This window comes from Lactuca virosa, chromosome 5 (genome assembly GCF_052849685.1).
Source record: "Lactuca virosa cultivar CGN04683 chromosome 5, Lactuca_virosa_CGN04683_v6, whole genome shotgun sequence".
NCBI classification, from domain to species: Eukaryota; Viridiplantae; Streptophyta; class Magnoliopsida; order Asterales; family Asteraceae; genus Lactuca; species Lactuca virosa.
Genome location: NC_136430.1, coordinates 339,322,095 through 339,340,183, shown reverse-complemented (window position 1 = coordinate 339,340,183; position 18,089 = coordinate 339,322,095). Strand labels below are relative to the sequence as shown.

General features: G+C 39.2%; 1 pseudogene; it reads left to right on the top strand.

Annotated features, from left to right (window-relative positions):
- Positions 1-15,670: 15,670 nt before the first annotated feature.
- On the top strand, positions 15,671-17,334 carry LOC145116771 (serine/threonine-protein kinase WAG1 pseudogene; annotated as a pseudogene).
- Positions 17,335-18,089: the final 755 nt, after the last annotated feature.

Below are 18,089 nucleotides of genomic sequence, written 5' to 3'. Positions count from 1 at the left end.
ATATATATATATATATATATATATATATATATATATATATTAATGTTGTAGAAATCGGCCTAATCGGACGATTAATCGCAAATCAGACCTCCACCGATGAGATTTATTGCTAATCGGTCACTATAACCGGGTTTGGTCAATACAGGTCAAAATCGAAATTAATCGGACCTAATCGGACTTAATCGGACCTAATCGGGTTTGGTCAACGCAGGTCAAAGTCGGACCTAATCGGGTTTGGTCAACGCAGGTCAAAGTCGGACCTAATCGGACCTAATCGCCAATCAATCGCTTATTTTGCAGGATTAAAATTAGATTCATAAAATTTTGTATAATTTTCTTAATAATTAATGATAGCCGATTAATCTCTAATCGCTAGTCCACCGATTAGCGATTTTTGCAACCATGATATATATATATATATATATATATATATATATATATATATATATATATATATATGATTATTTTAGAGTTTCTATATTCTTATTTTAGTTTTACAACAATTAAGCAAATAAATACACAAACAATTGTTATTGAAAATGTGATAATGTCTAGTCTTACAAGGTTTAAGTATTTTGTGAACTTTTGTCTTCAGATATGCATGACCATTCTTTATATTGTTATGAATGATATCCTATTCATTTCTAGTAACTTTATTTTAACGTTGTTTCATCATATCATGTGTAATCTTGTTGAAAATAGTAACTATTTTCATCGTATCGAGGCCGATTAACCATATCTAGTGGTTCTCCTATTATTAAGTTCTAGTTAATGGTAAGGAAGAAATTTAGATTCTTGACATGAATATAAATTACCATAAATTGCATAAAATATATGATTTTTATACAAATTTTTGATTTTGACCCTGTATTTTTTCTCAATTAAGTCACTAGGTTTACAGCTTCTTTTGCAAATTTAACCAATTCAATATGCCTGCTTAAGGTGTTTTCATGTTTCTCACTTGTTGACTATGCAAAAAGATGATGTGGTTTCCATATATGATCCTTGTTGGCTAAAATTTGGGTTAAATTGAACTCTTATGTAGATATGTACTCTTTTTCCCTTATTTATTCTTATTTTCTTCTCTGAGAGCATCAAGGTTTTGTGCAATGGCTTTCTAGGTTCGCTCAAGTGGTGCATCATCCTAGAGTGGTGTAAGAAAGGCAAGGAACGTTTCCTTTAGGGGATGTTATTTTGGACAACATTTCTCGTCTTGGTTATACCACTATGGGATGATGAACCACTTGAGCGACCTTAGCAACTATTATACAAAATCATGATGCTCTGAGAGAATTTTTTTTTGAAAGGTTACACTATTTTAAGACGGTATGTTATATATCTTTGAAGATTTTGTATCCAACGACCCTTGTTTGAAGATACGAAATTCGTACTTAAGAACAAAAAATAAGTTCTTTTATGGTATAAATTTCATTTGGACATGTTATAATTTTTGGGGTAGGAGTGAAATTGTGAAAAACTTTGAGTATCTGGACATAAATTCAAAGAAATAACAAAGTAGGTCGCTATAGATGAAAAAGGATAAAGTAGATTCTTATAGTGTGCAAACATTGGATAAACAAATATATGGTTGAAGTAAACTCAGAAATAGATTATAATGACTGAAAGTGTTTTATGAAAAAGGTGAAGAATGTTTATATTAAAAATAATATTAACATTATAAATAATGATAACATTATAAAGAATGTTAATATTATAAAAGATATTAACATTGTAAAGAATGTTAATATTATAAGGAATATTAACATTACAAAAGATATTAGCATTAAAAATATTGTAAATATTATGAATAATATTAGCAAGTGTGAAATGTTAATATTGTAAAGATTAACAATGTAAAGTTAGCAACTTTACGGATATTTAAGGTCCCTTGAGTCTTATATATATATATATATATATATATATATATATATATATATATATATATATATTAGATCTATACTTTTATGTTGATTAGATGCCATACATGGGGTTTTGGCCCCATTTCTCAGCATTTTGACCTAACTTGGGTTGTGACATGCATTGGACATGCATGTCTATAAAGCAATGTTTTTATGGACCATCTTAGTGCTAAGAAGCTTCCTGGAAAGTATGAGTGTTGGGCTTCACATAATAGGAGCTTAATCCATTAAGCTGTTTTGGCTAGTCTCCACAACACGACGGGTAGCTCGCCACGGCACGGTGGTGGGTTTCATCAAAGTAGCACCTAGATTTAGGCTTTTCGTTTTAACCTTTGAGTTATGTTTATTTTGCAAGTTTAGTCCCTGATGGGAATTCTGTAATGTTGAAGACCTTTGGAGTACACTAGGCGTACACCCTCGTTTGCAAGGCGTACTTCGGAGAGCATTAGAATGCTGAGCATACGCAGTCAGAGTGAAAACCCTAAGTTTTAAGGTTTGGACCCTATTTAAGCTCACTTATGGCTTCAAGCACCTTTTTACCTTCAGCCTCTCTCCTTATCTCGAAAACCCTAAGTTTGTTTGTGCTTGTGAAGCTTGTTGGGGCCATTTTGGTGCATTTTTGGAGCTCTTGGAGTAGAAGGAAGAACATTGAAGTGGTGATGTTGCACTCAAGGCTTTGGATCCAACATTTAGTCCCCCTTGTCTACCTTGTGGAGGAAAAAAAGTTTCAAACTTGATGATTAAATCGCTTGGAACTAGTTTTGCTCAAGTTGTTTCCTTTTTGGTCCCAAACTTAGCCTTTATGAGTAGGAGGTACTCCAAGGCATTTTTGTTGTCCTTTCAGAAGTTTTTAGGGGTGATAAGTCATAAAGTTGGGTTCTTGGTCACTAGTTTTCCCTCATGCAAGTGCTAGATGGTCTTAATGGGTTAATAGGCTAGGGTTTTTGATTTTAAGGACTTAATAGCCATGTTAGGCCATAAAGTTGGAAACTTTATGGCTTAGTCCATCTTATGTGACCTAGATCTGAAGTTTGGACATGATTGCTTAAGCGATTAAGCACTTGGTTAAGAAGTTGGCAAGTAGCCTCGTACGGAGGGTGTACCGAAGGGTACGCTGAGCATACGAGGTCAGCGCCCCGTCCTTCGGTCAACTGCGAAGTGGGCCCTGCATATTGACTAAGCCAACCCGATTGACTTTGACCTGGTTTTGAATAGGGTTTGACCTAGGGGCATTTTAGGTATTTTGAATGGTAGTCTGAGTTTTGGTGGTTTTTAATTGTAAAGGTGATCGGTAGTGTGAGTTTCGGAGCAGCGTGTCAGTTCATCTTTTCGTCTGCCTGTGAGGTGAGTTTTTTCACTGTATCAATGGGTCGAAGGCACCAAGGTTGGCCTATTATTTGTGATATAGGGTGTTAGCTATATTTGAGATATGTATATGAAAGACCAGGATTCGGCCCCTGGCAACTATATGAAGGACCAGGATATGGCCCCCTGTATTTGTATGAAAGACCACGATCTGGCCCCTGGCAACTATATGAAAGACCAGGATCTAGCCCTGACAACCGTATGAAAGACCGGGATTTGGCCCTCGGGTGGGAATTGTTTGTAAGACTATGGTTTGGATCATAGCACTAGCTTATTTATGTTTGGTATGTGGTACTTTGGGTAAACTCACTAAGCTTTTGCTTACTGTTTGTATTTATGTTTTCAGGTACTTCCGGTAGTAAGGGGAAGGGCTCGGCGTGATGGCAAAACATTCTCCCTTTACCATTTTCCGCGCTTATTGATATTATTACTCTGATGATTTGACATTGTTATTATGCAATGGGTTTGGGAAAAATATAATGACTGTATTTCTTATTTAAAAATGAAAAAATTTATCTTGGTTTTTGGGCTGTTACAAGTTGGTATCAGAGCCTTGGTTTGAGGGATTCGGGCACACTTTCGGGTGTGTCAGAACTCAAACTGAGGAAATGATAATCTTTTCAAAAGAAAAGGAAAATTGGATTTTTGAAAAAAGATTCTTTTAAGTACAAAGGGGAGTGCAATGCGTGCAATCAGCCGAGCTCAAGTAAGTGTTTCCCAAGTTACCCATACTTATGTATTGTGATTTGTATGATTGATATGTGCACTGCATGCTAGATTAGAGCTAAGGATACCTTCAGGGACCATATGATAGAATTTCCTGATTTGTGTGATGTGTTATAGCTCAGTAGAACTTGATGCCATGTATTACTTAGAATTGATATCGGCTCAGTTATTTTCTAAGTGTATGCTTTCGAAGTTGTATATGTTTAGGATTGTATAGCCCTAGAATGAACGATTTAGCCTCATTTCCTATTCCTTGTTTGTTTGTGAACTTAGGGTAGAATCTTCATTCGACATTCTATGTGATCCTACTTTGTGCACACTTGCATGCATAAAGCAACCAACAGTGTTGATTGAGGTTCTTGGTACTGCTAGTGGTGAGGGTTGAGAGAGTTTATAGAAGAGTCTAGGATATATATATATATATATATATATATATATATATATATATATATATGCTGTGTAGCATATGTGGTTCTTGATTATAGTTTGGTAACTTAGAGGAATCAGAATTTACCTTGAGGAAGGTACATGTAGGTGTGGAAGGTAGTATTGGGCCCATACTACTGGAAGCACAGGACCTGTACCTAAGACAAGTGTCGATCTGGGGATCCTAAGGGTATTTGTGTGTTGTGAGTTTACCTCGACTGTTTGCTGATTGTTTATATCTTGTTTTTCAGTTTGAGGATGGTGGTCACTCGTAGTGGATCAGGATGTACTGGTTCTGGTTCTGGATTGGGTTTAGGTTCTGGCTCTGGCTCAAAACCGATTGATGAGAGGCTATATGAGCTTAATGCAGCCGAGGTTACTCGCGGTATTCTTGACGCTTCCCCCGTGATTTTCGGTACCGCCAAGGAAGGGATGATGGAGCTCATGCAGGAGCAGCTCAGGTCTTTTCGAGCCGAGATTGCTGCAGGGCAGGTTGGGGCGCAAACTCCCTCATTCCAGGAGTTCAAGGTGTGTGGATCGCTTGAGTTCTTTGGGATTCAGGAACCTATCACTAGCCGTCGCTAGTTCGCTGACTTGGAGAATGCTTAGCGCATGAGCTTTTGTTATGAGGGGGCGAAGGTGGGATTCACGTCCTGCTTACTGAGGGATAGAGCGCAGGACTGGTGGGAGGAGGTTACCCAAGCCATTGGCACGCTAGGGGTGGTAGAGATGACATGGGAGGACTTTGTTCAAAGGTTACAGAGGGAATTTACACCAGCTATAGAGGTGCAATAGCTGGTGAGGGAGTTCCAGGACCTTCTCCAGACTACGGAGACTGTGGCAGAGATCACCGCCAAATTCAGGGAGAGGGCATTGTTGATCCGACAGTATGTTGCGGATGAGGAGATGAAGAATACAAGATATCATGCTATGCTGAGGGATGACATTAGGGAGTTCGTGAGCTTTTTGGGGTGTGAGACCCTGAATGACATGATCGAGAAGGCCCGGGAGCGGGAGATTGAGTTGGAGCTCCGGGCGAAGCGGAAGCCGAAGCAGGTTCAGGGAGATGCAGGTCAGGCGAAGAGCCCCAAGACCTCTGATACCTACACCAGAGGCCAGCAGGGTCGAGGCCGTTGTGCCAAGTGCGGCAAGTCGCATAGTGGAGCTTGCCGATCAGTACATCCATGATGTTTTAGTTATGGCCAGTCGAGTCACGTGAGTAGGGATTGCCCCAAGAGGGCTCTGATTTGCTTTCATTGTAACAGACTAGCCATAAAAAGGCCGATTGTCTGAGATTGTCTGGGGGCAGTGGCGGCGCCTGCGCCAGCCACTTTGAGGATTACCGATGGCCGCCAAGGCAAGGCGGAGGCTCCTGTGGTGAAAAGCAGAGCTTTTCAGTTGACCATCAATGAGGTCCGTGCAACGCCAGATGTAGTGACTGGTATGTGTTCTAACCCTATCTTTTATTATTTCCTTTGTTTATGCTTATGTTTATTATGATCTTGTATATGGACCTTTTTGGTCAATGGTTTGTGTGATCATGTTCTGTTTGATTATGGGGATACCCTGTACTTCGTGTCTCTTGCACTCAGCAAGAAGTCTCGAGACACTCCGGGGACTTTGGACTCCCCTCTAGAGGTAGAGATTGCAAATGACCGTACTGTGAGTTCTTTGAGGGTTTTCTATGGGTTGTCCTGGACATGTTTAGCGAGAGGTTCTCTATTGATTTGGTGTCAATCCACTTAAGAGGATCAAAGGTTATCATTGGGATAGATTAGTTGGTCCCCAATAGGGTCGTGATTGACTGTGAGTGGCAGATGGTGAGAGTTCGGACCCCAACTGGGGGAGAACTGGTGATTTCTGGTGAGAGAGCTTCGCATGGGCCAACTCTCTGTTCAGCTGCGAGGGCCAGGAGATATCTGCATCAGGGTTGTTTTGGGTTCTTAGCTTATGTTTCTAATACGTGGGTCGAGGAAACAATGGAGTTGAGCAGGGTACCCATTGTGCGGGATTTTCCAGATGTTTTCCCCGAGGATTTTCCGGGAGTGCCTCCCGAGATTCAGGTTGTGTTTCGGATTGATTTGGTGCCCGGTACGGCTTCGATAGCCAAGGCGCCGTATCGCCTGGCACCACTAGAGATGCAAGAGTTGTCTACGCAGCTGTAGGAGCTGCTAGACAAGGGTTTTATTCGTCTGAGCAGTTATCCGTGGGGAGCATCGATCTTATTTATGAAGAAGAAGGACGGTTCGTACTGGATGTGCATTGATTATCGGGATTTGAATAAGCTAACGGTGAAGAACCGTTACCTACTCCCGAGGATTGATGATTTGTTCGATCAGCTCCAGGGTGCATCTTGGTTTTCCAAGATTTATTTGCCATCAGGGTACCACCAAATGAGGGTCGGGGATGAGGATGTGCAGAAGACAACCTTCAGGACTCGTTATGGACATTATGAGTTCGTGGTGATGCCCTTCGGGCTCACCAATACACCCGCAGTATTCATGGATCTCATGAACCGGGTCTGCAGGCCGATGCTGGATCGGTCTGTAATTGTTTTCATTGATGATATTCTCGTCTACTCCAAAACCAAGGTGCATCATGAGCAGCATTTGCGAGAGGTGTTGGAGACCCTGAGGAGGGAGAGGCTTTATGCCAAATTCTATAAATGTGACTTTTGGTTGCGCGAGGTGCAGTTTCTGGGGCACACCGTCAACCAGAAGGAAATCTTGGTTGACTCAGCCAAGATCGATGTTGTGATATGTTGGGAGGTCCCGAGGACCGCATCAAATATTCAAATTTTCTTAGGTCTTACGGGGTATTATCGGAGATTTATCCAGGCTTTCTCTAAGATTGTTGTGCCTTTGACCCGTTTGACAAAGAAAAGTGTGATCTTTCGTTGGGGGCCTGATCAATAGTTGGCTTTTGAGACTCTGAGGCAGAAGTTGTGTGAGGTCCCAATTCTCGCACTACCCGAGGGTTTGGAGGATTTTGTGGTTTTCTGCAACGCCTCTATTTCGGGTTTGGGAGTTGTTCTTTTGTAGAGGGTTCACGTGATTGCTTACGCTTCGAGGCAGCTGAAGCCTCATGAGGTGAATTACCCCATGCATGATTTGGAATTGGGGGCTTTGGTGTTTGCCCTCAAGATATGGAGGCATTATCTGTATGGGGTTCGGTGTACTATCTACACCGACCACAAGAGTTTGAAGTATTTGATGGATCAGCCGAATGTGAATATGCGGCAGCGGAGGTGGTTGGATGTACTGAAAGATTATAATTGTGAGATCTTGTACCACCCTGGGAAAGCCAATATGGTGGTTGATGCTTTGATCCGCTAGGCGGCAAGCTCATTTATCCGATATATTTGTTTGAGGATGACTGTCACTTCGCCTATGATGGATTTGACCAAGAAGGCTCAGGTGGAAGGATTGAAAAAGGAAAATTGGAAGATCGAGCAGATTAGAGGAAAAATTCATTTATTTGTTAGAGACATTCGGGGGTTGTTGACGTAGTGTGGTAGGGTTTGGGTTCCGACATCAGGTGGGGTGAGACAGACGATTTTGGAGGAGGCGCATAAATCAAAGTTTTCTATACATCGGGGGGCCATGAAGATGTACCGAGATTTGAGGTTGAGTTACTGGTGGCCCTGCATGAAGAGGGAGGTAGCTTGGTTTTTTGAGTGGTGCCTGACTTGCAGGAAAGTTAAGGCCGAACAGCAGAGACCCGACGGCAAGGTGCAGTCGTTACCTATTCCCAAGTGGAAGTGGGAGGAGATCACTATGGACTTCATCACAAAATTTCCTAGGATGGCGTGTGGTGTTGATTCTATCTGGGTCATCGTGGACATATTGACCAAGAGTTCACATTTCATTCCGATTGCAGAGTGCATATCCGCAGAGAAGCTAGCTGATGTTTATGTCCGGGAGGTGGTGGATCGGCACGGGGTGCCAGTTTTAGTAGTCTTAGACCAGGATGTCCGTTTCACCTCCAGGTTTTGGAGGAAGTTTCATGAGGAGTTGGGTACTCAGTTGCATTTTAGTACATCATACCACCCTCATACCGATGGTCAGAGCAAGCGGACGATCCAGACGCTCGAGGACATGCTTCGGGGTTGTGTGTTGTATTTTGGAGGGAGTTGGGATACTTACCTTCCACTCGACGAGTTATCTTACAACAATAGTTATCATGCTAGTATTGACTGACCACCATTTGAGACGTTGTATGGGAGGAGGTGCAGAACCCCGGTTTGTCGGGGCGAGATTGGTCATCAGGTCATGGGAAGCACTGAGCTGGTGCTTAAGATCATATATTCGATTAAGTAGGTGCTCGACAGGTTGCGGGTCTCGCAGAGTCGACAGAAGAGTTATGTTGACCGACACCGTTCAGACCTTTAGTTTCAGGTGGGAGGCTTAATGATGCTGAAGGTGTCACCTTGGAAATGTGTTATCCGGTTTCGGAAGCGGGGCAAGCTGAGGCCTCGATTTATTGGTCCTTTCAGGAATACTAACTGTGTGGGCAGGGTTGCATACCGCTGGATCTTCCCGATGAGCTCAGTCAGATCAATAACACTTTCCACGTGTCTCAATTGTGGAAGTGTGTAGCCGATGATTCAATAGTGATGTCGCTTGATATTCAGGTCGAGGAGCGCTTGAACTATGTGTAGAAACCGGTGGCAATTTTAGATCGAAAGGAGAAGGCTCTACGCAACAAGGAAGTGTCATTGGTCAAGGTCCAGTGGCAGCATCGGAAGGGTTCCGAATGGACGTAAGAGCCGGAGGCGGAAATGTGAGAGCACTACCCGGATTTATTCGCGGCAACAGACTTCGAGGGCGAAGTCTAGTTCAAGTGGGGGAGAGTTGTAACACCTAGATTTCAGGTATCCGATTTTCACCCTTGAGTTATATTTATTTTACAAGTTTAGTCCCTGATGGAAATTCTGCAATTTTAAAGACCTTTGGAGTACGCGGGGCATAAACCCTCGTACGCAAGGCATACTCCGGAGCGCATTAGAACATTGAGCGTATGCAGGTACGCATGACGTACGCAGTCGGAGTGCAAACCCTAAGTTTTAGGGTTTGTACCCTATTTAAGCTCACTTATGGCCTCAAGCACGTTTTTAACTTCAGACTCTCTCCTTATCTCAAAAATCCTAAGTGTGTTTGTGCTTATGAAGCTTGTTGGGGCCATTTTGGTGCATTTTTGGAGCTCTTGGAGTAGAAGGAAGAACATTGAAGTGGTGGTGTTGCACTCAAGGCTTTGGATCCATCATTTAGTTCCCCTTGTCTACCCTGTGGAGGTAAAAAGTTACAAACTTGATGATTGAATCTATTGGATCTAGTTTTGCTCAAGTTGTTTCCTTTTTGGTCCCAAACTTAGCCTTTGTGAGTAGGAGGTACTCCAAGGTATTTGTGTTGTCCTTTCAGAAGTTTTTAGGGGTGTTAAGTCATAAAGTTGGGTTCTTGGTCACTAGTTTTCCCTCATGCAAGTGCTAGATGGTCATAATGGGTTAATAGGCTAGGATTTTTAGTTTTAAGGACTTAATAGCCATGTTAGGCCATAAAGTTGGAAACTTTATGGCTTAGTACATCTTATGTGACCTAGATCTGAAGTTTGGACGTGAGTGCTTAAGGGATTAAGCAATTGGTTAAGAAGTTGGCAAGTAGCCTCGTACAGAGGGCGTACCGAAGGGTACGTTGAGCGTACGAGGTCAGCGCCCCGTCCTTCGGTCAACTGCGAGGTGAGCCATGCATATTGACTGAGCCAACCCGGTTGACTTTGACCTGGTTTTGAATAGGGTTTGACCTAGGGGCATTTTAGGTATTTTGAATGGTAGTCTGAGTTTTGGTGGTTTTTAATTGTAAAGGTGATCAGCAGTGTGAGTTTCAGAGCAGCGTGTCAGTTCAGTTTTCCGTCTGCCTGTGAGGTGAGTTTTCTCACTGTATCAATGGGTCGAAGGCACCAAGGCTGGCCTATTATTTGTGATATAGGGTGTTAGCTATATTTGAGATATGTATATGAAAGACCGGGATTCGGACCCTGACAACTGTATGAAAGACCAGGATATGGCCCCTGGCATTTGTATGAAAGACCAGGATCTGGCCCCTGGCATTTGTATGAAAGACCAGGATCTGGCCCCTAGCAAATGTATGAAAGACCAGGATCTGGCCCCTGACAACTGTATGAAAGACCGGGATTTGGCCCTCGGCAGGAAATCGTTTGTAAGACTATGGTTTGGCCCATAGCACTAGCTTATTTATGTTTGGTATGTTGTACTTTGGGAAAACTCACTAAGATTTTGCTTACAGTTTGTATTTATGTTTTCAGGTACTTCCGGTACTAAGGGGAAGGGCCCGACGTCATGACACAACATTCTTCCCTCACCATTTCCGCACTTACTATTATTATTACTCTGATGATTTGACATTGTTATTATGTAATGGGTTTTGGAACAATATAATGATTGTATTTCTTATTTAAAAATGAAAAATTTTATCCTGATTTTTGGGCTGTTACAATCCATGTCTGTTTGTCGTGTGGCTGCTATGGCGCGGTTAGTGGTTGGCCACGGCGTGGTGGCTGACCTTTAACTTTGACCGTTGACTTTTTGATCAAGTTGATTTTTGGTCAATTTGTTAGTTTTAGATAACATACTAAGGTTTGGCCTTTTGTATTTCCCTAGGTGGTGTGTAGCATCGACCTTGCAATCTTACGAGTCGTGGTGTAGTCTACTTTAACTGAGAGGTGAGTCTTCTCAATATACAATATAGGACTTGGGATGCTAGTTGTCTCTGTGACTCTTGCATGGATTGTATGAAAGACCATGATTTTTGGCCCCTGGAAACTATATGAAAGACTTGGATTTGACCCCTAGAAGTTTTATGGAATATCAGGATTTGGCCCTTGACAATTATATGAAAGACCAGGATCTGACCCGTGGTAGGAAATGGTTGTAAGACTGTGATTCGGCCCATAGCTTTCACTTGGGGTTGAAATAGACCCGTTACTTTATGTATGGTTGTATGTGGTATTTTGGGAAACTCACTAAGCTTTGTGCTTACGGTTTTAAGTTCAAGCGTTGGTACTTTTTGTAGCAAATGGAAGGGTCCGACATGATTGCATCGCATCCACTTGAGATTCCGCACTTTTGTTTTAGGGAAAATGTCACCATAACACAATAAACTATCGTATTTTGTCTGATTTGGTCATCGTTGTTTTTTTTTTTTTTTGCGCAATAAGTCATTAAAATTACATTTTCAATATCAATTACATCACATTTGAAGCGGTCAGTCGGTATACACCTGGTGACTTGGCATTTAATAATTATAATATATATTTTGCAAAATCCACATGCTACTTATTTTTTTATTATTTTTTTAATTAAAAAATTAAAATAAATACTGATAAAAGTTAGAACTCATCGAAATCAATTCCCCCATTACTCCCATTATCCTCAACCCATATGAACCTGTTAACCTTAAATCGCAGAGCTACAGTTGCCACCCAACATCACCCGACGAGTGCTGACCATCATAGTCGGACCGCCAACCACCATCAACGGACCGTCGCTGATATTCGCTTTCCTGAAGAAGAGAAATTGTTGGCGTTTCCTTAGCTTTTTCCGTTGAGAAGATGTCACCTTCCATGGACATGATGTCGCCGCCTTGGCTATTTCTGGTGACCGTCTGCTTCTTCGTTCTTGTCCCACCCACCCTCTTACTATTACATTACCGCCGATGACCGGTTTTGGTGATACACACCATTAAAGCCGACAATCATCCACAATTGGCATATCAACAATCACGACCTCTATCCTAGATGATTGACGTGAATCATAGCCACCCCAACCGTGGCAATCATATTAGAATTCCTATGAATCAGATCATCCCTCTGATTTTGTGTATCAGATCCTCCCTTTGATTTTTTGACACTCTATTCGAAAGTCATTTCAAGAACCTCATGAGTCAGATCCACCACCACCATCGGCATATAAGTAAAAATCGTTTGATTTACAAAAATATGTTATAGTTTCAGTATTGGATTTTGATTTTCATCGATCGTTTGATTTAGTTTTGGTTCATACATCAGTAGGACATAGTCGATTCCTATACTGTATTGTTTTTCTATTTCCAATAGGTTTGGTTTTGATTTCATCACATTTGATTTTGATTTCATTAGGTTTGATTTTGATTGTTATCATATCTAGTTTTAATTTTCATTTGCCTTGGTTTGGTGGTAACTGATGGTGGTTGTCGGAGGAGGTTACAGGCGGTGGTTGTTGGACATGAAAGGGATGAGGTGGATTTGATTTTGATTAGTTTTTATTTTGATGACGTATTTGAAGTTTCATTTTTGATTTTGGTATCATTTTCTTTGGGTTGGTGGTAAGTGATGGTGGTTGTTGGAGGTTACCGGAGATAAAAGTGACGAGTTATCATCAGATCTTATTAGTTGTTACATAGAGGGAAGAAGAGGGGTTGTCTCCATACAGTGGAGGAATCAGATGTCAACAAGAGTAAATGGATATAGCATTTTTAATTTTTAATTTTTAAATCCAAACGCTTAAGTGGTAATGATGTGGCCCTATTGTCTCCATGTCACTAGGCCAAATAAGCATGGTAACCTACAAACCGGTAAGTATTGGGGCTGACCCCCTATTAAACAGGTAAAATATAACTTTACTGACCTATTTTGCAAAAAAAATGACCAAATCAGACAAAACACGATAGTTTATTGCGCTAAAATGACATTTTTTCTTTTGTTTTATGATACTTTGATGTTTGTTTAGAAACTACTTTTGATACTATGATGAACTTTCTATGACTTGGAATGGATGGTTTAGTTATTTAAAAAAAATTCCATGAGTTTTTGGGACGTTACACTTGCTACAAAGAACGCGAGGTAAAAATAGTTGGATCAATCGGAGTTCATATAAGAAAATTATGGAGTCCAAAATTGATTAAAAAAGATGAAAAATCTAACACAATGAGTTACGTAGTTGATTCAACCAGTAGGTAAGGATGCCCTCACCTTGCACTGGTACGTATGGCGATGTGAGTGGGTCCCAAGGCTTGAAATTTATGTATATGGTGCGTATTTTAATTAGCTACACGGGGATATATTGTATGCATCTCTTTGACTAGTTGTCCCTAGGGTTTTAAGCCCATATCCTTTCAGTTTACTCAATTTCCCCCTCCAAAACTCTCTAGAGCTCTTGTGTGTGTGTTCTTGGTGAACCTACTATATAACACAGATTTTCAAGAAGAATAAAAAGCAAACAAACGGTTCTTATCATCCAATCCAATAAATCAATGTAAGAAGCAGCTATCCCTATTTGTATGGTTTTAATTTGAGAATTATAGAAGCATTCATGAACCCTAATTAGGAAGGTTTAACTATATGGTTAAATTGATGTTATATAATTGTGATACAAGTTGGTTAAACATGTTACTTATAAGAAATAACATGTATTGGACAAAGATTACATGGTTATATAGTCATGAATTGGAATGAAAGTATAAAAGTCTAAATGAATAGATTTCTTAATGTTCTTAAAGTTTATCAACAAGCATATCTATATGTATCTATATCTATTTATATCGATTATAATAGAGGCATTTTTCTTTCAACCACATTCATTTAAAACTTCAATGAATTTTCAAATGACTTTTAATTATGAACTAATTAAACACCACTTAAAAGTTTCTTTAGCTTATATCTTAAACCACAACTTATACAACTCTTCAACTTTCAACTAACTAACCACTATAATTAAAAGCTTTTTTAACGGATGATACTTAATTGTTACATATGACACACACACACACACACACACACACACATATATATATATATATATATATATATATATATATATATATATATATATATATGTAGGTTCAAATATTCTAACTAATTATTATGTGGATGTAGGAATGAATGTGAGCCAATCATTTCAAAACCTAAATAAGGTAATTTTTAATGTTATCTATTAATTAATTTTAGTAATTAATAAATATTTAATTAATCCCTTTAATTTAGGCAAGATAGTTTTAGAATTAATTAAATAAGGTAAATTTTAATGTTATCTATTAATTAATTATAGTAATCAAATATATTTGTTCAATAATTGTATATTTAAGGATGTTATTTAGGCTATTATTTTGTAAGAATATGTATAAATCTATATTTGCAGTACAATGTTTGAATATATAAAGATCATGTTATATTTAAACTGAATGTTCAAGAATGTTGTTTTTCTACAAGAAGTTACTTCAATCAAAATGTTTACTCTATCAGAATATATTTTAGCATTTTCATTGAATATCGTTCTAACAGAATTGCATTCTAAAAGAATAAAATCAAGTAAAATTAAAAATAATGTTAGAATTAAAAATGAATTAATTAAAAAAAATCAGAATTCAAAATTAAAAGAATCAATATCCCTTAAAATTCAAAATTTTCATTAATTAAACATGTATTTCCGAATTTAAACATGTGTCTCCTAATTTAAAGATATGTAAATCATTACTTAAAATAACTAAAACCACTGGTCTACATTCATTCCTACATTCACACAATAATTAATTAGTATACAATAATCTAAGTTTATATATATATATATATATATATATATATATATATATATATATATATTATTTTCTACCGGTTGTACTTGGATGAGTTAATTTTTATAAACGTTTTTCCCATATAATTTATGGTTTTGACATATTCATAGAAATAATTTAAAATTAGGCTCCAATTATAAATATATTAAATTTCATGTTTTAAATCATTGTAGTTGGACTGGTTTATAAATATTTGATTTTTTATTATCAGCTTAAATTATAAATAATGTTTTTCATTTTTGTTTATGGTTTCTACAGATTTATTTTAACCTAGTAGAAAATAAATAGTTAAATACTCAAATTGTTATTGAAAATGTGTACGTCACAATTTTATTTTCGGCATTATGAATCATAAATTGGAAAGTACCTTAAAATATTAAAATTTCTTTAATAGTTTAAACATTTGACTTGTAGTTAAAATCCAACTGAAGTCCCTCAATGTCGATTCCAATGTGAATGGTAGTTACTCTTCTTTTAAAATTATGCCCCCCAACTTTCATTTTTTTACTAGTAAACCACTTTCTTAAATATGGTGAATCAAATCTCTCTCTCTCTCTCTCCACTTGGTCAACCGACACGTTAAGGCGATTAAATTACACATGTCCCACTTCCCCTCTGTTATAACTTATAAGACCATCCTCACCATCCCTATACACCACAATCACAACAAACAGCAATGGAAGACGATCATCACACCATCTCCCGTCAAGACTCCGATCTCGACTTCAGCTTCACCAGCTGCAACACCACCACCACTACAACCACCCTTGCCTCCTCCAGTGCACGCTCCAGTCTTGCTCGTTCCAGCTTATGTCTAAGCTTTAACGAATCCACTCGTCTCTCCTCCGCCTCCGCCTCCACTTCTTCCACTGCTGTACCTAACCTCCATTCTCGTCCTCACCGGAAATCAGATGCTAACTGGTCCGCCATTAAAGCTGCCACCAACCTTTCCTCTGATGGGATTCTCCATCTCAGTCACCTTAAGCTTGTACGCCTTGTGGGATCGGGGAATCTTGGCCGGGTCTTCCTCTGTCGCCTCCGAGACTATGAACACGCTAACTTCGCCATTAAAGTTGTTGATAACAACTTACTCACCTCCAAGAAGCTCTCTCATGTCCAGACCGAGGCTCGGATTCTTTCATCCCTTGACCACCCTTTTCTCCCGACGCTGTACGCTCATCTGGAAGTGTCTCACTACACGTGCTTCCTCATCGATTTCTGTCCCAACGGTGATCTTCATTCCTTGCTTCGGAAGCAACCTAATTACCGGCTACCAATCGATTCTGTTAGGTTCTTCGCTGCGGAGGTTTTAGTGGCTCTTGAATACCTCCACTCTCTTGGGATAGTCTACCGGGATTTGAAGCCGGAGAACATTTTGATCCGGGAAGATGGTCACATTATGTTGTCAGATTTTGATTTGTGTTTCAATTCCGACGTCATACCAAAACTGGATAACAGGATCCAAGGGACGACGACAAGCCGGAGTCGTGGCGGCTCATGTTACGGCGGCAACATTCGTAGACGTGATGAAGAAGAAATGGTGACAGAGTTTGTAGCAGAGCCGACGACGGCTTTCTCAAAATCATGCGTTGGGACTCACGAGTACTTGGCGCCGGAATTGGTCAACGGCAGCGGCCACGGCAACGGCGTTGATTGGTGGGCATTTGGTGTGCTGGTGTACGAGTTATTGTACGGAAGGACGCCGTTCCGAGGAGGAAGCAAAGAGTCCACCCTGCGCAATATAGCATCGAGCAGGGGAGTGACGTTTGGGGAAGAAAAGGAAACTGCACTAGCTCAAGCTCCACCGGGAATGGCGGAGGCCAAGGACTTGATAGAGAAGTTGTTGGTGAAGGATCCAAGGAGGCGACTAGGTTGCGCTAGCGGTGCCACGGACATTAAACGCCACCCATTTTTCGATGGGATCAAGTGGCCCTTGATCCGTACTTACAGCCCGCCGGAGCACCGTGGGGTGGTGGTGAAGAGAAGTAGCAAGATAGGTGCTAATCACGTGAGCACACCCTCCAACTCCAAGAAACGGCGTTCGATTTGGAAGGGCCTTAGTGACTTGTTAACGAAAAGCAAGGAGTCTAAACGTAATTTAAATTCCAACCAAAACTATTATTGTTATAGAAAAAATGCGATCTAAAGTCTAAACTAGTTAAAATTAAAATGGTAGGGGGGAATGTATAAATTTTGTTGAGAGTTTTTTATTTTTCTCGGAGGCTTTAATATCTTGGTTTTCTCTTTATATGAAACGGACAATGTTGTAAAATTAACTATATAGCCTTTTATTTCGATGTTTTCTTTGTTTTATAGGAATCAAATTCTATACAAGTTTTTATATCTACTTAGGTTTCAACTGTTATATTTTAATATTAGTTAAATATTTTGAATATCATTTAATAGGCAGATAAAAAGTGAATTGGATAAATAAATTTTTTCTATCTAAAAATTTATTACAAAAATATACGATTCATGTCAGATCTGCATTTGAGTTGAGAACACACAATAAAGAAGATTTAAATGTCTAAATACTTTAATAGTTAAAGTTTACAATTTGGCCCCTACAATTATATGGGTTTGTTAAATAAGGCCCCTTATAGTACGATGAACCACGCTATGTAATACGTTATCTTCTCACTTTCTCATTAAATTCGTTGTACAAGTACAAACTATTATCTTTAAATATCAATATATCATATTATTTTTTCAAAAGAAAAAAAAAAGATAAAATTTGTATGATTAGGTTCTATTTAATATTTTTTTATTTAAAAAAAAAAAACATAACTCACCGTTTTTCTAAACTTTTATTCAGAAATATATCAAAAAATAGTAAAAAAAATTTCCTTGTTTTTCTAAACTTTTAGTGAAATACTACTATAACCATTAAAATAATGTAAAAATTCCAGCTCCTTATCTTCTCATAGAAGTATCATTATTAAAACCAAAAAAAAATGGTATATCTATTTAGAATTCATTCTATGTATCTTAATCGGAGTACCCATGTGGCTGAAACAAAACACCCGATAAA